Consider the following 23,958-nt stretch of genomic DNA (forward strand, 5'->3'; position numbering starts at 1 on the left):
TTACACCTAGATATCAAAATCTGCGGAAGTCGGTTCGTTTTACAATATTCCGTCTCCATTAATTATGGTTCTTGTTTGTTGCAGCTCACAAATACCATCGTTTCTAAAGATATCTGGAGACCGATATTTTCCAGATTTGCTGCGAAGACTTCAATCTGATTTTGGGCTGATGAAATGTCCCGAGTTAAGACTATTAAATTGTCTGCATATGCTAGGCTATCTATAGATAACTTGCCGTGACTGGTTGGTCAGTTTTGAGGACAGATTTCTGTTTGCCCCCTCCTTGCATCACTTTCTCAAGGACGCAGCTGAAAAATGATGGTGACAGACAATCTTCTTGTTTTATTAGTACCGTTTTGATGTCGACAGGATCTATGATTTCTCTCATAAATTTAACCTTGGACTTTGTGTATGTCAGCATCTGTCTTATAATGTCACTTTTTTTGAGATCTGGACCTTGTTCTTTTACTTGGACGTGTGATTCGCAACCAGCTGACTCATATGCACTTTGTACAGATTAAATTTTTGTTATAAATTCTCTTATGTTTTAGGAATAGCTTTAGGTTCATGATATGCTCTGGACAAGAACGACCTGTTCTGAAACCTGCCTGATATTCTCCAATTTTTGGTCCAATTTCATTCTGTGCCCTGTCGAGAAGGCACTGAGGTATAATCTTGTGCGCAGCTAATGTTAGTGAGACTCCTTTGTACATATTTACACCTATTCTGTCTTGTTCTTATGCAGTGGGTGAATTAACGAATTTTACCAGTTTTCTGAAATTTGATCAGTTTACTAAATGTCGTCGATGATGTTGGTGATTTCTTTTATGACTTCCCTGCCTTGACGTCTGCATTACTGGGTACTGAGCTATCCGTCAATGCAACGCCTTTTCAATGGGGTTGGTTTATTATTATTAGTAGTAGTGGTAGTAGTAGTAGTAGCAGCAGCAGTATATACTAAATGTCTTAGTCTCCTAACGTTGTACAATACAACGTTCATATGATCTACAGCACTTCTTACACAATAATAATTATTAGTAGTAATATTAAACAGGAAACACTTTTTATTCAGTAGTAAACACAGCTGCAGCTCTTGTTTAGTTACACAGAGCGATGTATATAAAATCACATACAAACCCTGGGGAAAGATATATATTGATAAGTCAGGCAGAACTACGGCAGTAATGCGTATGAGAGAAGCTGGGCACTAAGGAAGAGGGAATCAACCTTTGCGACCGTGTTTTAACAAAAAACGGTTCATATGACGTAGTAAGTGAAGCTCTTCAATCTGTTAAGAAAACCAGAAACATGATCCTACTGGAAGTACTGGAAATGAATAAACTTGTGGTATAGAACACCAACTTAGTATTAAAAGACCAATTTCTCACGCCCTTTTCAGTCTCTATTAAATTAAGTTTTAGCTACAAACGCTAGGTTGAAATTATAAATTCACCTTTATATCTTATGTATCTCTGCATAAGATACTTTGTTTCCTTTTTAGGTATTGCAGTTATTTCTGTGCGACAGCAAAGGTAACACTTTACGTAAACACCACACATAATAATTTTTTGCTCTTTCGTTTCTGTGTAAGTCGCACGTCATTTTATCTATATTTGCAGCATTCAGTTGATAACTAAAGACGGCGTAAGAAGCCGGTTGGAGACCAAACAGGTACGGTGTACAGTAATTACAGTAATTTTGCCGAATACTAGAATGTTTTTATGTTCTGCCAAGCACCAACGGAAAATTCAGCTATTATTATTATTATTATTATTATTGTTATTATTATTATTATTATTATATTAGCAATGCAGTCGTATGAACATTGCACTGCCCAGCATTAGTAGAATAAGGTTTATGCTTCTTTCCCGTAAATGAAAATGTCTTAAATTAACTGTGGATATTTGTTGGTTGCGTTAAGAATTTAAGGTATCAAATAGAAATATTTAGTAATAATGAGGCAACAGTTTGTTTGATCTAGTTTCTTTCTTTTTCTAATACTCCGTACATAATTCTCAATTCTTAAATACTTGACTGCTCTCATTAGGAATTAGGCAATAACCATTAAACACAATGTAGTTTGTCTTCCAATGTTTTCAATTATAATCGACCTTTTGTGACGTGTAAACGAGAGATAGAAAAGCCGCACAGATCAGTGACGCGTGCACGAAAAGTCTGCAGCGTAAGGACTGTCGTACTCTATACGGCTCGCAGTTTTTAATCTACAAACGGGGATTCAATCCATCTCACCATCCAATCTCTCGCAGAAAGCCATTTCATTCCGATTTCATGTCATTATGCAGCAGAAACACCTCTCGTTTCCGCTGATGGAATTGCAGAGTAGAAATCCACCATACGCATCGACACTCATGTTCCGTTCTGGTCTCCCCACCTTCCTTTCCGCATATTCAGCAGCTGCACAAACGTGATATGGACAGAATCCATTGTAGTTACTTCTCTGCTGGGAACCATTGTGTGGTTTGTTGCTGTTAAGCACACAGCGGTTAGTTCTGCGAGAACGCTGTTGACAGCGTGTGAAAAAAGTGACTCCTGAGAGTTTCTAAGTCGTAAACTAAATCATGTGTGGACTGGTTTCTCGCTTGCTCCTTAGTGGACAATTTAATATTGAGTAGCAACCCTGCTGTCAAACCACTGGCTCATCCCCTGTCATCTGAACAAGAGAGCCGATATCTGTGGGAATGCATGTGTTATTTAAGCACATTTTCTTCTGCATAGATGTCTCATGTCCTCCACAGTAAGAAAAGATTTCTTCCTTTTTGTTTGTCGATTTATAGATATAAAATATATGTGGATGTATTTATAATTTTCCTTTAAAACATGGGTAAACGAACCGATTAATGTGTGTTACCAAACTATTCTATGTATTGTGGGTTATTTATAATTCAAATAAAATACAACAGGTGAGTGTTTTGTGCTTTGTTGTGTAACAATTGTCTGTCATTATTTGCTTCCCATATTGGTTTTTAAGCAACCAGGAGCGACAAATATTGGAGCTGTCTTGGGATTTTTAGTTCTTATATGCTGTAAAAAAGTGGTGGTAAATTATTTCAATGCGGCGCGTGACGAGATAAACAATAGATCATACTGCATTGTGACATTGTAACCAGTCATCAGAATATTGAATTGCGTGTATTTTCAAGATAAGAAATGTTTCTCTAAAGGATAGGAATGGTTCAGAATACAACCAAAAGCGAAACTGGCTAAATAGGTATAAGAACAATGTTACGAAATTATCATCTACACTACAGTTTTCCAAAGAAGTTACTGATATTAAAATAACACTAAAAATGAGTATGTCGATATTATCAACTACATTGTAATTTTTCGACGAAATTAATGATTTTAAAATAACAATAAAAACAATATGCCGTAACTAGTAGCAAAACAATGAAAATTTTAAATGTGTTGCGTTTCCTCGGTAGACTTGCTAATGTTTATGTCAAACCCCTTCGCAAGCAAAAAAGAATAGGTAGAACACTACTGAATCATCCTAACTGTTTTCAGCCTTTTCTTTTATAACACAAAGGAGCCATGACCAATATGTTCTAATACGTACTATAGAGAAAAGTTCTCGGTCATACCTCCTTGGATGCTGGAAATAAATGTGACCTGAAAAAGCTATATTTGAAATGGTATATTGAGAATTTGTTGCTGTTGTGATCTTCACTCTGAAGTTTGATCTGAAGCAGCTCTCACGTTTCTCTAACCTGTGAAAGTCTCTTCATCTCCAAATAACTACTGCAACCCTCATCCATTTGAACTTGCTTTTTGCATTCGTCTCTTGGTGTCACTCTGCAATTTTTACACCCACCTTCCCACACGCACACTTCCCTCCAATACTAAACTGATGATCCCTTGATATCTCAGAACTTGTCCTATCAATTGATCCTTTCTTTTAATTAAGTTATGTAACAAATTTCTTTTCCTCATAACACTGTTCAGTACCACCTCGTTAGTTACACACTCAATCTATTTAATTTTCAACATTCTTCTGTAGCACCTCATTTCGAAACCTTCTAGTCTCTTCTTGTCTGGACTGCTTACTGTCCACGTTTTACTTCCCAACAACCCTACAATCCAGACAACTACTTTCAGAAAAGACTTTATAATACTCAGGTTTATATACGATGTCAACAAATCTCTCTACTTTAAAAAATCTGTTCTTGCCATTGCCACTCTACATTTAAATCGTCTCTTCTTTGGCCCCCATATGTTATTTTAGTGCCGAAGTAGCAAAACACATCTACTACGTTTAGTGTCTCGTTTCCTAATACAATTCACTCAGCATCGCCTGACTTAATTCGTTTTATTCGGCAACATTTCTTGTTTTGTTTTTGTTAATATTCATTGTACATCCTGCTTTAAAGACACTGTCCACTCCGTTCAAGTGCACTTCCAAATCCTATGCTGTCTCTGACAGCATTACAATGTCATCAGCAAGTCACAAAGTTTTTTTCTCCTGTCTGAACTTCAGTTCCCTTTCCTAATTCCTCCTTACTTTCATCCATAGCTTGCTCAGTTTCGCAGTGTATGCATTGACTGATACTGGCGTCAGGCTACAATCATGTCCCAGTGCCTGCTCCACCGCTGCTTCCCTTTTATGCCCTTCGATTCTTGTAACTGCCGTCCGGTTTCTGTACAAGGTGTAAACACCTTGTCGCTCTCTGTATTTTACTCTTCCAACCTTCAGATATTTAAAAAGTGTGTTCCAGTCACCATTGTCAAAAGTTTTTGAAAATTCAGAGGTCCTGTGCACGTATGGTTGCCTTTCCTTAACCTATCTTTTAAGATACGTCGCAGGGTCGGCAGTGACTAGTGTATTCCAACATTTTTCCGAAGCGTAAACTGAGCTTCCCGAAGATCGGCTTTTACCAGTTTTTCATTTCAGTGTGTATAATTTGTGTCATTACTTTGCAACAATGACTTACTAGACTGATAGTTCGGTACTATGGACGTATGTCAGCATCTGCTTTCTGGGGAATTGGGATTATTACGTTCTTCTAGACATCTGCGGTATTTCCCTCTGTCATACATCTTGCACGTAGTTTAGTATCACGCCGAATCATTCGAAATATTATGTGACTTACTAACAGTATTTTATTACGAAAACTATAATATTGTAATGCCAGAGATAAAATTGCGATATAAGGCAATTTTTTTTTATGGAAAGTAAGAAGATTTCCTCCTATGCGTGATTAAACTGTTTATGACCTCAACCTGCAATAAATGTACAGTAGAGATCTATATTTGTAGAAAATTCAAAGAATTTTCGGAAATCACCTTTATAAATCGCTAGCATTCTGTTGATCTTTATTCTACGAATGTACAATTACCTTATCTGTGTCAAAAATCTTCTGTTTTTGTGTTCTCATTCTTCCTCTCTTGACAGCAGCACGACGCAAATGGCAGTGTGCTATTTGTAATCATTTTACCGATAATAATTGGAAAATTTATATCAAAAATGTGTTTCAGTTTGCAAAACAATCTATCTTTCAGTTTCCCTGTTTTATTTGCAATAACTAAATGATTTTTGGTCATTTAATTTCAGTTGAGTATCGACTTCCCGTGTTACGTAACTACCATGCGCAGTAAGCGGTCTGCCGTTGATTCTTTACCATTTCAAAGTCGAGCCTGCATCTTTTCATGAAGTTCGATTAACTGTATACACCTCAGTTTCCTTTGTATGTGTAATAACCACGTACACGGTTATTCGTCGCCAAGCAGGCGCCAACTAACAACATTTTTGGCCTGGATTTAACTTATATATTTTGGCGGTAAAATTCAATGAATCTGACTTTATAAAAGGGAAAGAAATCGGTATTATTATTACATCTGGAGAAATCTGGAAATAATTATGCTTTCCCCCTTTTTACCGCCTTTGAAATGAACACCCTTTCATTAAAACTGTACGATAAAATTTCAACGGAGTATCTCATATCTTTATACATTTATGTAGGCGAAGAAACCATTTCAACGTCAGCTTTTTACATAGTAACTTCATAGTGATTACCTTACTTGGATGATAGTGTATCAGCTACATTTTCATGTTACAGTAATAGTTGTCCTGAATCTGTAGCATTCAGATTCAGTACCAACAGTCATTTAAGACTTACCGTTTGCAATACTTTGTTCTTAATACAGATAATATAAGTAGAAGAATAAAATACACTACTACTTCTCTTAACGAAAGACAGCTAATGAAGCTTTTAAAACCATTACCAGGCTTTCCGGAGATTATTATTGTATTATTAGAGAGAAATTCTGGGTTTAGCAAAAAATTTTTGCTTTGCCGATTTTGACGTAGCATTTTCTGTGTCATTTTCAGTGGGTTTCGTTTATTATTCTGTATCCCAAGGCGTCATGATTTGTTTTGTGTTGGTAGTTCTCGATGTATCATACATTCTGCGGCATATTATTGCTTCTTATCCTATAATACTGCTTGTTTTAATACGTTTACAACAAAGGATATCAAGATTACACCATCAGAAACCAAGACAGACTGTGGAATGAATGGTAGCTATAAAACTAGCAACACGTAATAGTTGTTAGCATCATCAAGGCAGAATAATAAAATACACACACGGAATCTAGCGCAGAAAGCTCTCAAATATCTGAGGACAGAGCAAAAATAAGCAAACTGTGTCTTGAAGGAGATGAAGTTCTCGAGTTTCTGTTAGCTAGAACGGAGAGGTAGAAGGCCTACACATTCAAAAGATGATTGATTGGATTACGTTTTGTACACATATTCGTCTATCTATAACTGCAGCTTCTACTGCCTTGCATCAAACTTCTGTTAGTCTCCTTAGAAGTACTCTGTTATGATATGGACTAGTCAGCTTATGACATTGTTCGGTGCCATTGACTTATTAAAACGGGGAGTAGCTCCCGGCTTGGTTAATCAGAAGCCCAACAGACGGTGAAACGATCTCAAAAAAGATTTCAGTGGAGAGGCCACACTAACAGAATAGCCGACCCTAAAGAGGAGCAACAGCCATTTCACCAAATACAGTGGCAACTGCCTGGATGTTTGACTGTCCTAGACTTCTAATATTAGACAAAATGGTCTTGTCATTTTCATAGTGCAGCCATTCTGGGTTAATGTCGTTAAATACCCCGACAATACACAGTTATACCGCCGTATCTGATTTTCATGGGGGACTGGGGTGCTATAATTACGTAAGAAATTGAAGAGGCTGTCATTGAAGAATACAGACCTTAAGCACGAGTGAGAGAAGAATGAAAATTCCTGAGTTCTGCAAAAAAATTTCAGCTGGTAGTAGAAAATAAATTGCCCAAGAAAAGCAAGAGGAAGAGATACAGTCAGCAAAGGTCCGGAGACACAGGAAGATGTTGGATTACATCACGGTGCGACAGATATTCCGAAATCAGATATCTTATTGTAAAGCATACCCAAGCAAACCACAATTTAGAGCGCGAAATGGCGAGATGAGAGTGGTTCAAAATGGTTCAAATGGCTCTGAGCACTATGGGACTCAACTGCTGTGTTCATAAGTCCCCTAGAACTTAGAACTACTTAAACCTAACTAACCTAAGGACATCACACACATCCATGCCCAAGGCAGGATTCGAACCTGCGACCGTAGCGGTCGTGCGGTTCCAGACTGTAGCGCCTTTAACCGCTCGGCCTCTTCGGCCGGCGAGAGTGGTTCTCCACAAAACAAAAACGTGAGTATGTTCCGTGTACTGAAAGTGCTGTGTGCTAAAACCTAACACATACATGTGGCAGAACATAAAGAATGATGTAACCTCCCTACAGAAAAATTCCGTAACCTCCCTACAGTAAAAAATATAATTATATAATTCAGATTCAGCGTAACGTATCAATAATACAATGTGACTAATCTCTCAATAAAATTGTGGGTCACTTATATCCTTTCAAATATTGACTTTGAATTGAAACTGGTACATTTTGGACGTCAGCAGCGCTGCGCCATGGCCCTGAAAGATCATTCTGAATCAAAAAAATGAAAATTCTTACCTCAATGAAGTCGCCGGATAACGCATATATATCTCCTCTTATAATAAATTTTTCTAGCACAACCCTGTGCAATGGTGGTCGATAGATTTGTCATGTATAAAAAGAAACAACTGATTTTTCTTTTCAATAATCTGGATGACCATGGATTTGAGAAGTTAGTAAATTCGTTAAATTGAAATGAATGATTGTCAAAAGTTACTTTTTATGAGAAAGATTATTATTAAGAGATTTTTTTTAACATTTACATGGGACTTGATATAACAATACTACATATGCGTGAGGCTGCTTTTACCTTATACTACAACACTCAGGCACCGCCATCGCTCCCCACGACCCGCCCAGCCAACACGATACACCAAACTGATCGCTGTTACTACTCCTACTGCTACACAGTTCCTACTGCATACAACACTGCTCTCTGGTCTGAGATTCTCTTATAGCTTACATATCGCAGGCAGCGCGTGAGCAATTCATCGAAATTACATCTGCTCGAGTGCGCTAGCAAAAAATTCCTTAATCATGGACCTCTTACATAACCCTCCACTGGGGGGGGGGGGGGGGGGGGGGAGGGGGCAAAAATTTGGCAGCGATGGTGAGTCAATTGGACTTGCCAAGATCAATAAATTTTTCTATAATCTATTTAGTTTACTAAGTCTACAGTCACACAATATATACATATATATAACATTATTGACAAATAATGTAAGTATAGAACACAGTAAGAAATGACAAAGTGTATACGCAATGAGTACAAAATATATTAACAAATGACAAAGTGCACACACACTGTATAAGTCTTCAGAATTTTTGCAAGAACTAAATACATCAGGAAATGAAATAAAGTGCACACGCACTGTAAAAGTTTTTAGCATCCTTTTTTTTAATAAGAACTGAATACATCAGGAAATGAAATAAAGTGCATACCACTGAATAGGTCTCTAACAGCTTACAAGAACTGAATACATTAACAAATGAAATAAAGTGCAAACGCACTGTAAAAGTTTTTAGCATTTTGTACAAGAACTGAATACATTAAGAAGTGAAATAAAGTGCATACACACTGTAAAAGTCTTTAAAATTTTACAAGAATTTAAACACACTGTATAAGTCTTTACCATTTTACAAGAACCAGGAAAGGAATGGGAAGGATAGCATCATGGTTGTAGCACAATTGGTTGCACATAGCTGCACTGAAAGGCCATATCCTTCCACAGAAGCACAACACCAAGTGAGACAATCTGAAGTTCTCTTCCCTGAAGTATTTATCAGTGTAACCAAGACACTGAAATGTTGTATTAAAATTGTATGTTATCATTTTGGTAGTACATTAGGTACAGCAAACAGTAGGATCATAATAACATCTCCTTCAGTCAGAGTGGTGGACAGCTTGATGTGTCAACACCACATTCTTGTAGAATCCATACTCTTACATCAACGTAGAATTAGCGCAAAAACCAAATATAGTGCTCCATGATCATGATCATGGACAGGACATACGGATATTGCAGTAATTGGAGGTAATTAGGTCAGAAGGTGAAGGATACATTAAGTCTTATGCTAGTCGTAATTCAGAATTACACTAGTGTACAACCGATCTGAATAATTATTGACACTCATTGGCTAGTTACTAAACATTTCTGTACTATGTGTGGAGTACTACAAAACATTATTCATAAGTCATCTAATTACAGTAATTATTGGCATAGCAATCATGCATAAGTCATCTCATTATAGTAATCATTTACATTTCATTTATGCATAAGTCATCTTATAACAGTAATCATTGGCATTCATTTATCCAGTGTTACAAAACATCATTCCTAAGTCATCTCATTACTGTAATCATTGGCATAGCATTTATAGAGTATAACAAAACATCATTCGTAACTCATCTCATTACAGTATTTATTGGCAACATGTCATCTCATTACAGTAATCATTGGCATTCAGTTATGCATAAGTCATCTCATTAGAGTAATTATTACAGAACATTATTCATAAGTCATCTCATTACAGTAATCATCAGTATAATTCAGAAGGCATCATACAAAACAAGAGTTATTGCGTGTAGCATCAAGCTGCTAGTGTTTATATATATGATATCATGCAAGTGACATAAGACATATTTAAAATGTAAGACATTGTAACTGTTACTCAAGACCTGTAGTCCAATAATACATAGACATAATGGAATCAATACATAGAAAAATTTGCATTACATTTAGGACTAAAGATATATCTTAAACTGGTAGCATTATTTAGTTGTATACTGATAATAGCTGGGACTGATAATAATTTTCTTGTGCAAGCAATGCATTGCATTGGGATCGATAGTCAATTGCTGGGGCATGACAATATTTGCTTTTGACTTATTGCTGGAAATAAGGATTAATAACGTAATTCATCATGAATCAGCTGTAGCAAGGTTATGAAACAAGTAGAGTATATGTGATCACATTCATAAATGATAGACACAACTGGGTAAAAAAGATGCAAGTATCAGAACAGGTTTAATAACTAACTGCTTATAGTATATTAATATCACGAAAAGCTTCTCCTGGAAAAAATACAAAATGAATTATTGAGCTGAAAGAAGAAATGCATATTATGCTGAAAAGTAGTGAACTTCGAATTAGCAGTTAATGAAACGTGTACTCAATATGTACACTCCTGGAAAATGAAATAAGAACACCATGAATTCATTGTCCCAGGAAGGGGAAACTTTATTGACACATTCCTAGGGTCAGATTCATCACATGATCACACTGACAGAACCACAGGCACATAGACACAGGCAACAGAGCATGCACAATGTCGGCACTAGTACAGTGTATATCCACTTTCCGCAGCAATGCAGGCTGCTATTCTCCCATGGAGACGATCGTAGAGATGCTGGATGTAGTCCTGTGGAACGGCTTGCCATGCCATTTCCACCTGGCGCCTCAGTTGGACCAGCGTTCGTGCTGGACGTGCAGACCGCGTGAGACGACGCTTCATCCAGTCCCAAACATGCTCAATGGGGGACAGATCCGGAGATCTTGCTGGCCAGGGTAGTTGACTTACACCTTCTAGAGCACGTTGGGTGGCACGGGATACATGCGGACGTGCATTGTCCTGTTGGAACAGCAAGTTCCCTTGCCGGTCTAGGAATGGTAGAACGATGGGTTCGATGACGGTTTGGATGTACCGTGCACTATTCAGTGTCCCCTCGACGATCACCAGTGGTGTACGGCCAGTGTAGGAGATCGCTCCCCACACCATGATGCCGGGTGTTGGCCCTGTGTGCCTCGGTCGTATGCAGTCCTGATTGTGGCGCTCACCTGCACGGCGCCAAACACGCATACGACCATCATTGGCACCAAGGCAGAAGCGACTCTCATCGCTGAAGACGACACGTCTCCATTCGTCCCTCCATTCACGCCTGTCGCGACACCACTGGAGGCGGGCTGCACGATGTTGGGGCGTGAGCGGAAGACAGCCTAACGGTGTGCGGGACCGTAGCCCAGCTTCATGGAGACGGTTGAGAATGGTCCTCGCCGATACCCCAGGAGCAACAGTGTCCCTAATTTGCTGGGAAGTGGCGGTGCGGTCCCCTACGGCACTGCGTAAGATCCTACGGTCTTGGCGTGCATCCGTGCGTCGCTGCGGTCCGGTCCCAGGTCGACGGGCACGTGCACCTTCCGCCGACCACTGGCGACAACATCGATGTACTGTGGAGACCTCACGCCCCACGTGTTGAGCAATTCGGCGGTACGTCCACCCGGCCTCCCGCATGCCCACTATACGCCCTCGCTCAAAGTCCGTCAACTGCACATACGGTTCACGTCCACGCTGTCGCGGCATGCTACCAGTGTTAAAGACAGCGATGGAGCTCCGTATGCCACGGCAAACTCCGCTGACACTGACGGCGGCGGTGCACAAATGCTGCGCAGCTAGCACCATTCGACGGCCAACACCGCGGTTCCTGGTGTGTCCGCTGTGTCGTGCGTGTGATCATTGCTTGTACAGCCCTCTCGCAGTGTCCGGAGCAAGTATGGTGGGTCTGACACACCGGTGTCAATGTGTTCTTTTTTCCATTTCCAGGAGTGTATGTACTCTAGCTGTCTTTTCTAAAACATTCAGTCGTTATACTATGCGACATAAGACATGCTGTCAAATGGAACTGCAACAAATACTTAAATAACTACATAGCATTTCTTAACTAATAGAAAATATATGAACTTCATCCTTATCATCATCTGCAAAGAAAAACTTCATTATTCATATTACCACATTCTTCATATAACTATTCATCATCATTTATTATCATCTGCAAAAATAGACACTTCACTATTCAGATTCATATTAGTATTTACTTCATACAACTATTCATTATCATTCATTATTTCATATAGTATAGAGTTTCTTACTTCTAGCATATTTCATCACTAAAATTAACATGTGTAGTTCTGTCTGACAGCCTGCATCAATCGCGTCGTATTCAGAAACCAAAATAATTAGCTAAGACTGCTATTAAACAGTGTGTATAGTATATTCTTGTCAATGCTTGTTAATTCTTATCCATTTACTCTTCATGACAAGGTACTGCATTTTCTATCTTTCATTCCAAATGTGAAATTTCCATTTCATAGTAAACCACTGTGGTTGTATAATTTATTTCCTTTTCATGGTATTGCTTTCTGAAAATTATGAATATGGATTAATATCATATATTTAATTCATATACCCAACAAATTAAATCTTGTTTCTAGTGATATAACTAAGCATACATCATAGTATGACAGAAAACGTATTAGGTCAAAACCATAGACAATTTTCAAGTGCAAAAATGTACACACAGTATTATAATGTAGTAGCAAAATACGTAGAATAGTCAAGAAATTGAGATATCGTAAGGCAAAAATGTCAAAGTCAACTTGTTTGTTACATCTTAAAGATTTCATAGTGCATACAGATAAAAATTCTACTTTCGATAGGAAAACAATCTCACACAGACAAAAAAGGAAAATGTGCACGGTCTGATACATAACGACAAGAAAAGCGACCTGCTAACCTTACCTAGCCGGGCACTTTCCAAGTAAAAATATAATCATCATCAGTAAGAGATCATATAAATATCTGCAAATGACAGTACAGTGTGATAAGTCGTATAGTATGTTCATTCAATAAACGGTTTAATATTGGAAGTATGGTGACTGCCCTAGCTTTTTCTGGTTCTCAAAGTTTCGACGTGTACTACATTTGGGTGAGGAATGCGTATAGAAGCTCAAATTTACTGCATCTACTCTTTCCTCTGTTGGATAAATAATGTGTGCGTAATAATATCTTCTGTCCTATGTGAAAGTCACGGCGTGCACAAACCTGTTTTTGCTGTCTTCTCTGGCGCTCTGCGGCACGTTTTATCTTGTTGAGTGCAATGTCAGTTATTTCATGGTGGCGTAGTAGACGAGATGTAGGAAAAGATACTAATTCTTTAATTTTGTTACATGGTTTAACATTTTTCAATACAACAGTCGGAGATAGCGTTGTAGATTCATTTGGTATGAAGTTAATTACATCCTGGAATGAGAGTATGTGTGTGTCCCAAACAATATGTCTTTAATGGCAGTATGTTCTACATAGTTTACCAATCTCTTTCATCAATCGTTCAGAAGGTTTCGAAGAAGCGTGATACCTGGATATATAGATAGGAGAAATGTTTCTAGCTCGTAACATACGTGTCCATATCGCAGATCGAAATTGTGGTCCATTGTCGGAAATTACTTTCCATACATGCCCCACATGAAATAAAAAATGTTTCACAAATGCATTCGAAACAGTTTTAGCAGTAGCTTTGCGTAATGGAGTGAAGGTAACAAATTTCGAATTGAGTTCAACAGCGACAAAGATGAAACAAAAACCTCTATTAGATATGATAATCGGACCAAAAATGCCTACAGCGGCCATGTCTCTCAATTTAACGGGTACAATGGGATGTAACGGAGGAATATGTGAAGTCGTTTCTCATATAGCTTTCTGACAGATTTTACATGACGCTAAAACTCGTCGAATACGTTTCTCCATGTTCGCAAAATAACAGTTCTGTCTCAGTATAAGAAAACATTTTCTAGCTCCATAATGTGCGTAACTTAAATGAGTATACCAAATTATTTCGTTAACAAGCTCGTCAGGAATGCATAATAACCAGTTGTTGCTATCAGGGTGAGAGCGGCGAAACAGAATGTTATTGCGTACAGTGTAATGGTTTCTAATCGTAGCGTTATTCCTATCTTGCCAAAGATGTTCAATTTCTTTCCCTACGGTGTCTTTGCTCTGCTCTTGTGCTACGTCTCGTAATGATGACGAAATGAAATTTTCAAATGCAACTTATTGAATATACATGACGCTAAAATTTGCTTGGTTGCTATGTCTTTCTGATTGTGGCTGAGAGAATGGGATAGTGCGTCTGCTAAAACATTTTGTGTACCGGGAATGAGAACAATCGTAAAATTAAATTCCTGTAAATAAAGTTTCCATCTGCTTAATCTGCCATGTGTAAATTTAGCGGAGAGTAAAATCTGTATAGCTCTACGATCTGTGTAAACGGTGGTATGTCTTCCATAAAGAAAATGCCTAAATCTGGTAAACGCCCATACAACACATAATGCTTCAAGTTCTGTAACAGAATAATTGCGTTCAGCAGGTGACATAATTAGACTTGCAAATGCGATGTTTTTAATTACTGGAGTACCGTCTTCTTCAATTTGCTGAAAAATGTGTACGCCTAAAGCGGTGTTAGAACTGTCGGGGGCAATGGAAAAATTTCTCTTAGGATCTGGGTGTGATAAAAGTGGTGCATTTAACAAGGCATGTTTCAGATTAACAAATTCAGACTGTGCTTGGCTATCCCGTCAACTGGCATAATCTTCTAAAGCAGCGTAATGAATAAATTTACGGAAAAAGTTAATTACACCCAGAAAGCTGTGTGGTTGTTTCTTTGTCGTTGGAACAGTAATGTCACGTAAAGCTTGAAGTTTTTCCGGATCAGGCGCAATGCCTTCTGCTGAAATTACATGTCCAAGAAACTTTATGGAAGTTTTGCCAAAGTGCAATTTGCTAAGATTAACTGTCAGTCCTTGTGCACGAAAAGTTTGCAACAGGTGTTCCAAAATCAAACTGTGTTCAGACTAGTTAGCTTCTGCAATAAGAATGTCGTCTACATAGGTTGTGATTCTGTCTTTCAGTTCTGTCGGAAGTATAGTATTCAAGCCACGAATAAATGCTGCTACGGAAATTGTTGCACCGAATGTTAATTTGCAAAATTGATAACAGTCACCAAAACAAAGAAATGCTGTGTACTTTCTGCAGTTCGAATGTAGCCGAATTTGCCCAAATCCCGATTTTAAATCTAATGTGAAATAAATAGCAGTACCATGAAATTTCTGTAGCAGGTCATCTAGTGCCTGTGGGCGATCTGTTTCATTATTAATAATGTCGTTGACATGACGCGAATCAAGCACCAGGCGAAGTCAGCCATCCTTTATCGTAACAATATGGTGCGGATTTATGTACGGACTAACTGCCGTTTCAATAACACCTTGGTCCAGCATAGCTTGCAATTCCTTCTTAACTTTTTCTCTGTGGATATATGGAATGGGATAATGTTTGGCTTTAAATGTGTCATGGTGTTTAACTTGAAACTCATACATAAAACCGGACATAGTACCAGGAATGTTGTCAAGAACTGGAGCTTGCTGTAAAAGAATTTTGCGTAGCTCTGTACGTTCATCATCTGTATTTGCACTGCTCTGGTTTACCTTCTCAGAAATCATTTGCATAGCGTCATAGTTGTCTTCACCTGGTGTATTGTAGTTGTGTACATATGTATCTGTGAACAATGTGGAATGACAGACCGTGTTACGCAATGTAGAAAAGACCTCGGCTCGATTAATTGCCTGTTCATCTGCAGATAAAGCGTGCTGAAATTCTAATGCCAGTTGTACCTTTTCGTCCTTTAACATTAAATAGGTATTTTGAAAGTCAATAATTGCGTCATGTTGTACCAAAACATGCGTACCTAAAATAACGTCTGTTGTCAATAAGGGAATAATCCAAAAGTTGGTATGGAACGTATAACCTGCAATACAAAATGTTAAGTGTGTCTGTAATTTTACATCTACTCCTTTACCAGATACTTCTCCTTTTACTTTAGTTTTGCCTAATGGTTCGCCGATGACATTGTAATTCTGTCAGAGACAGCAAAGGACTTGGAAGAGCAGTTGAATGGAATGGACAGTGTCCTGAAAGGAGGATTGAAGATGAACATCAACAAAAGCAAAACAAGGATAATGGAATGTAGTCTAAGTCGGGTGATGCTGAGGGAATTAGATTAGGAAATGAGGCACTTAAAGTAGTAAAGGAGTTTTGCTATTTGGGGAGCAAAATAATTGATGATGGTCGAAGTAGAGAGGATATAAAATGTAGGCTGGCAATGGCAAGGAAAGCGTTTCTGAAGAAGAGAAATTTGTTAACATCCAGTATTGATTTAAGTGTCAGGAAATCATTTCTGAAAGTATTCGTATGGAGTGTAGCCATGTATGGAAGTGAAACATGGACGATAAATAGTTTGGACAAGAAGAGAATAGAAGCTTTCGAAATGTGGTGCTACAGAAGAATGCTGAAGATTAGATGCGTAGATCACATAACTAATGAGGAATTATTGAATAGGGTTGGGGAGAAGAGATGTTTGTGGCACAACTTGACCAGAGGAAGGGATCGGTTGGTAGGACATGATCTGAGGCATCAAGGGATCACCAATTTAGTATTGGAGGGCAGCGTGGAGGGTAAAAATCGTAGAGGGAGACCAAGCGATGAATACACTAAGCAGATTCAGATGGATGCAGGTTGCAGTAGGTACTTGGAGATGAAAAAGCTTGCACAGGATAGAGTAGCATGGAGAGCTGCATCAAACCAGTCTCAGGACTGAAGACCACAACAACACAATGGTAACGTAGCATCAGTATTTTCTTAGTTACATTCGTTGAAAGTTTCTACATTTATAACTGACATAGGTGATCCAGAATAGATTACTGCTAAAAATGTGGCTGATCCAATCTTTACTTCAATAGCAGGGTGAGAAATGGTTTTTTGAATAACTGGCTTTTCATTCAAAAATGTGCCTCGGATGTCGTGAAAAGTAATAACATTTTGGTGAACAAGATTCTGTGTGTCAAAAGTATTGCTTACGTTGCTGGAAGATGCAACCTGTACTGCATCTAGACAAATTCTTTCTGACGTACTGTTATTTGCAGGACGATGCTGTGCTATTTCGACTATTTTTACTGTTCTATTACTTCGTCCTGACGTTATTAGGTTCTGGATGATATCGACTGTCTGGTTCATTCATGATAATCTGTTGTTGTGGATGACTCTGCTACTGACAAGACCGACTTATTAAATGTACGCTGAAAACGGTGCTCATTACGTTTACGTCTGTCATGATAGTCATTACGATACGGCGCGTTGCGATAGGAGTTGAAATGATACGTCTTGTGTACATAGTGATTTCCTTGTTGCTGTGCGTTACTATTTGGCTGAGCCGACGCTATACGTGTGGCGGCGAAACACTGAAGCTTGGTTGACCTTGCAAACCATATTGTTGCTTAGGTATGGTAACCGGCTAGTTTTGTTGTTTTTGTGGGGAAAAAAACCCCTATTGTTACCTAAATGTGTTTGCTGTTGCTGATAATTTTGACGATATTGATAATTAAAATTTTGTCTTTTATTGAAGTTCTGGTGGTTGTCATTCCTGGAGCTTCTATCACCTTTGCTATTAAATAAGCGTGGCTGATAGTAATTTCTGTATGCTTGTTGGCATTGGCTATGATGCGAAATTTTTTTTATGAAGGAATAGTCTGATTGCTGAACTTCCAAAAGCTGTAACAGCTCTCTGAATATTTTCTTTCTGCTGTCCTGTTAAAAGTGATACTCTTAACGATCGTGGTAATTTTGAAATACATAATTGGATTAGTGCTGACGTACTGTATGGCTCACATAAATACTGGTTTTGTTGTACCATGTGTTCAAAAAATTGCGTGACAATTGGAAAATTTGACTTCTCATAATTCGGTAAGCTAATTAACTGATCCCTGATTCCACGCTGTGTCGTCTTCAACATTACGGTGACAGAAATGCATTCTGAAAGTCTTCTACCAATTAACATTGTCTCGTGATCGGTCTCATACGAGTTGCGGGTTTTCCTTCCAAAAAACTGCAAATAAATTCAAATTTGTGTGTTACGGGCCAAGTTGATGTAAAAGGAAAACTAAATTGTTGTATCCAATACAAAGGATGAATCTGTGTTCTGTCATTCTTAAATACCTTAAATTTTCTCACCGACAGAAAGTGCTTATAATCAAAATTATCGTCTCTGATTGTCTGTGCAAGTTCAGAACTGTTTGAGAATCTATATGTCTGTGTCTATTCGGAATCTAAGTCACGTACTCTCTGTGAATTACCTAAATTATACTGGCTGTGTGCGCGTGACAGATGTTCAAAATGTGGCGCATACTGTGACGTGTTAGAGGCTGAACACTCTTCATATCTGTCACTTCTTGCTGTAAAGATGACAATTTTCTACGTAATATATTACTTGACGAACTTATCTCACTGATTGTCTGCTGTATGTTTTAGAATTTGGGTGTTTGATTGAACTGGTGATGTATCGCCTGATTTGGTGTCATTGTTATTTTCTATAACGTCAATACGACTGGCCAATTCATCAAATTTTTCAGTCAGTGCTTTTACCTGATCATCATTTTTAGTGTCACAAGCATTGATTTGTTTTTGCATTTTACATGTGGTTTGGATCAATTTCTTAACATCTGCTTTGATGGCATCAGGATCCTGTAGTAATTCCAATTGTTCAAGTCTGCTGGTCACTGTCTGAAAGTCTACTGTATGTGTTTCTGTTTTTGTTTTAAGATCAGAGATTTCATCATGCAATTCGGTGTTCAACTGTTTGATAGTATAGATTTCGTCTGATACTGCAGCAACGTTGTTGTCTACGTATGTTTTTGCTTTCGTAACCAATTTACGCTTATCTTCTTGTCTCTGTGCAGTAATTGTTTCCATCACTTGTTTCTTTATCTTGTTCTGTTCCTGTATAAATTTACGGTAACGCGTTTCACTGCACTGTAGGTGGTGATTAAAACGTTCGTCAATTTGGCTGTTTTGTTGTTCAAATTTCTTATCGACATTCGCATCCAGTGTGCGTGAAGTTCTGCTGACATTAATTTAAAGTCATCGCGTGACTGTGTTGCGTTTTCAGAACATTGTTTAGCGACTGCACTAATTTCATCTCTAAGTAATTTAGTTGTGGCTGCATGTGTATTACTTAATTCTTGTGCAACAGATGTAATTTCTTCACTACTGTTCTTAGCACAAGCCTTAATTTCCTCACGTAATTACTCTTTAGTATCATGACACTGCACGGCAACGGCTGTAATCTATTCACTAAGTTGTTTGTTCTGTTCATTAAGTTGTTTCAAATTGTTGTCTTGCTTATCATTCGACTGTTTGAGATTTTCATTAAGTTGTTTGTTCGATTCATTAAGGTTGTCCTGTTTTTCATTCAACTGTTTGAAATTTTCATTAAGATTGTCTTGTTTTTGATTAAGTTGTTTGTTCGATTCATTAAGTTGTTTGAAATTTTCATTAAGTTGTAGGAATACTGTCATAACCTGATTCATGCCAAAATTAGCTGCTGTATTCTCTGTTCTGTGTGATGCTGTATCTGCATGTGTCACGTTTTGTGTAACCATTTGGACATTGTCTGATTCACAAAAAGGTTTGCCAATCGAATGTGCACTGTTGGTCACTACATCGGAATCAAATAAATCTGACATATTTTGAGTACTTTGTTCACCTTTGTTAGAAACAATTATCTGTTCGCTACGTAAATTTTGCAAATCAGGTGTGTCACACTGGACAACGTTCATTGTAACGGAACGTGCCGCGTCATCAATTGTTGTTAAATTTAGTGTGAACATAATTGAATTAGTTTGTCCATGATTAGGATTAAAATCATTACTAGTGGTCGGTACGCACTGCTTATCTGTAATTAGAGAATTATCACTATCACACTGAGTGTCGCTAATATTATTGGTCAAATTATTCGAGTCGGCTTTTTCACTCATCGCACATCGCGATGTACTGTTAACAGTTTCTCGCGGCATTTTCCTAAATCAAAGTTAAGCACAAGATCAAACAAAGACAAAGCAAAACTGGAACAAATATAATTACAACAAAGAGCAATAAATTGCCGATGATCTGTGAAAGAAAGAGTGACAAGTTAGTAAATGCGTTGCGCCAGATGCAAACTACCTTTAACAATAGTGTAAATAAGAGCAGATATATAACTGACTACTTCTCAGAAATTCACAAAGAAAATACGATCCTGGCCGGTTGTAGCCAAGTGTAACCTCCCCACAATAAATTAATATGAATAATATTCACATTTAGTGTAACCACCCAACAGAAAAATTCCGTATCCTCCCTACAGTAAAAAATATAATTATATAATCCACATTCAGCGTAACCTACCAATAATACAATGTGACTAATCTCTCAATAAAATTGTGGGTCACTTATATCCTTTCAATAATTGCCTTTGAATTGAAACTGGTACATTTTGGACGTCAGCAGCGCTGCGTCATGGCCTTTGAAAGATCATTCTGAATAAAAAAATGAAAATTCTTACCTCAATGAAGTCACCGGTTAACGTATATATATCTGCTCTTATAATTAATTTTTCTGGAACAGCCCTGTGCAATGCTGGCCCTAGATTTGTCATGTATAAAAAGAAACAACTGATTTTTCTTTTCAATAATCTGGATGATCATGGATTGGAGAAATTAGTAAATTCTTTAAACTGAAATTAATTATTGTAAAAAGTTACTTTTTACGAGAAAGATTATTATTAAGAGATTTTTTTAAACATTTACATGGGACTTGATATAACAATACTACATATGCGCGATGCTGCTTTTACCTTATACTACAACGCTCAGGCACCGCCATCGCTCCCCAAGACCGGCCCAGCCAACACGATACACCAGACTGATCGCTACTACTATTCCTACTGCTACACAGTTCTTACTGCATACAACACTGCTCTCTGGTCTGAGATTCTCTTATAGCTTACATATCGCAGGCAGCGCGTGAGCAATCCATCGAAATTACATCTACTCGAGTGCGCTAGCAACAAATTCCTTAATCATGGACCTCTTACAATGTAAACAACAAAAAAAGAATAAATGTAAGTAATATTGTTTATAGCAGTAAATTAAAGCATGCGAACTGTCCATGAGCCTAGCAAACAAAACCGTGAAATAAAAACAAATTAAAAAATATTTTTCCAGTGACCACTGAAGATGCTTTAGAAGAGAAAAGCGGTTAGTCTTAATAAGGCTTTCATTGCTGTTGCAAAAGAAGGTACTTAACCTACATAAGTCATCACAATTTAGCATCGATGAAGAGTGAGTTGAAAGTTAATGAGTTCCTCAGGAAGAATCAGTGTCTAAAAAATTAGTTACGTGGTGAGGAATGATGGTGTGCGTTTAAATCTCTCTTAGGCTGTAGATGCAGCGATAATGACTACCACAGTAAACAGTTCAATTGAAGAGATAAAGACATCTTTATAAGGGGCAGTTGCCGAAGTTGTATACTGTAAGACGGCAAACATCAAGAAACTTTGAGTAACAGAAGAAAGAGTGAAAGACAAAATGTCCAGGAAAAGATAAGAATACACCAGTACCAGTCACTCAGGAATAACACATTCAGGGAAGCTGCAAGGTAAATATACAGAAACAGAAAAGGAGCTGGTCGTCGGAAGGATTGATCCACATTTTAGGAAAGTCAGAATAACGTGCGATGAAACTAAAAACAACTTCGTCACATTAAGGAAGGAGAGAGCGGGTAGATGGAACGAACACGACGAGGGCGGCTACATCAGAGAGGAACTACGTGATGTGGTAGAACGGGAAAGGAATGTCAGTCTGAAAAACTTAGAGGAGCTAGTATTAGAGTCGGATTTTCATAGAGCTTTGGAAGACTTAGCATGAAACAAGGCAGATGAACAGATACATAGCTTGATAAAGAAAATCGGCCAGAAAACATGGTCGAATGTTAAAGTAACTTTTTACACATACACACCATAGGAGCGTATGTGAATCATTAGAGTTCCAGTTCTCTATCACAGGCAGAAAGGCCTGTTGCAGTTCCCTGTCACAGGCAGAACGGCCTCCAGAGCCCATTGTTCATGTTCATTGTTGTTACCATGCCTGCTGCGTTGTTTGTATAAGGGGCGCAAATGACGTCTGATGTTGTGTGATCGCCGTGGAGGACATGGAGATGTCTCTCATGTGAGACTGTGTTAGCATCACCCAACAGATTTCGGACTCAATGTGGATCTCCATTTAACGGGATGGTCCAATCGAGTAGTATCCAGGTTTGAGGGGTATTCGGGTGTAACAGTGCTTCGACGCTGGAACGTGATGGCAGGCATACTTGTCGTCAATGTTCCAGTTGACTGCGTCTCGCCACCACGAGGTAGGATCGCCAAATAGCGCTCCAAGTATGTCGTAGCCACTTGACATCGGCGTTCGGCATCGGAGAACAAGTAATTGACTCTGAGCAACATTAGGTGACATCCCGCACCATTGGTCAAAGGCCATCAGAAATCCGACTAGGGAATTATCGTCCCATGCGTAGAATGCGATTAACACCACAACGGCTGTGGTTGAGGGGTGCTGTGATCAGCAAGCATGAGCTCTTGATGAGTACCGTCGCAGTGCCCTCAGCGATGAATCGTGGTTGTACGCCATGAACATCATCCCCGAGTATGGCGGTGACTTGATGAGAGGTTCCATCATTCCAATGTTTTGGGTGAGGCACAGCGATTTACTCCTGGGGTCATTGTACGGGAAGCCATCAGGTATGACTTGAGGTCACATCTGGTTGTATTAAGGGAAATCTGATGGTATGACGGTACGTAAAGGACATACCATGCCCCCACGTCTTAACCCCTAAGCGACAGTATCGTAGTACCATTGTTGATAGGAAAATGTTGGCCCACCAGTAGTACCTATCTTTATGAACTGTCTGCATGATGGTCGCCAAGATCTCTACATCCGTCCCTTATAAATCACCTGAGAGACAACGTAAGGCATCAACTCCGCTCCAGTGCCAATCAAGGACCAGTTACAACAGTTTGAGCCAGTTTGCTTCAGGAGATGACACAATAGGTTTTGACACCCTTTACAACAGAGTTAGTGCATGTACAGGGCTATTACAAATGATTGAAGCGATTTCATAAATTCACTGTAGCTCCATTCATTGACATATGGTCACGACACACTACAGATACGTAGAAAAACTCATAAAGTTTTGTTCGGCTGAAGCCGCACTTCAGGTTTCTGCCGCCAGAGAGATCGAGAGCGCAGTGAGACAAAATGGCGACAAGCGCCGAGAAAGCGTATGTCGTGCTTGAAATGCACTCACATCAGTCAGTCATAACAGTGCAACGACACTTCAGGACGAAGTTCAACAAAGATCCACCAACTGCTAACTCCATTCGGCGATGGTATGCGCAGTTTAAAGCTTCTGGATGCCTCTGTAAGGGGAAATCAACGGGTCGGCCTACAGTGAGCGAAGAAACGGTTGAACGCGTGCGGGCAAGTTTCACGCGTAGCCCGCGGAAGTCGACGAATAAAGCAAGCAGGGAGCTAAACGTACCACAGCCGACGGTTTGGAAAATCTTACGGAAAAGGCTAAAGCAGAAGCCTTACCGTTTACAATTGCTACAAGCCCTGACACCCGATGACAAAGTCAAACGCTTTGAATTTTCGGCGCGGTTGCAACAGCTCATGGAAGAGGATGCGTTCAATGCGAAACTTGTT

This window comes from Schistocerca americana, chromosome 3 (genome assembly GCF_021461395.2).
Source record: "Schistocerca americana isolate TAMUIC-IGC-003095 chromosome 3, iqSchAmer2.1, whole genome shotgun sequence".
In the NCBI taxonomy this organism is placed as follows: domain Eukaryota; kingdom Metazoa; phylum Arthropoda; class Insecta; order Orthoptera; family Acrididae; genus Schistocerca; species Schistocerca americana.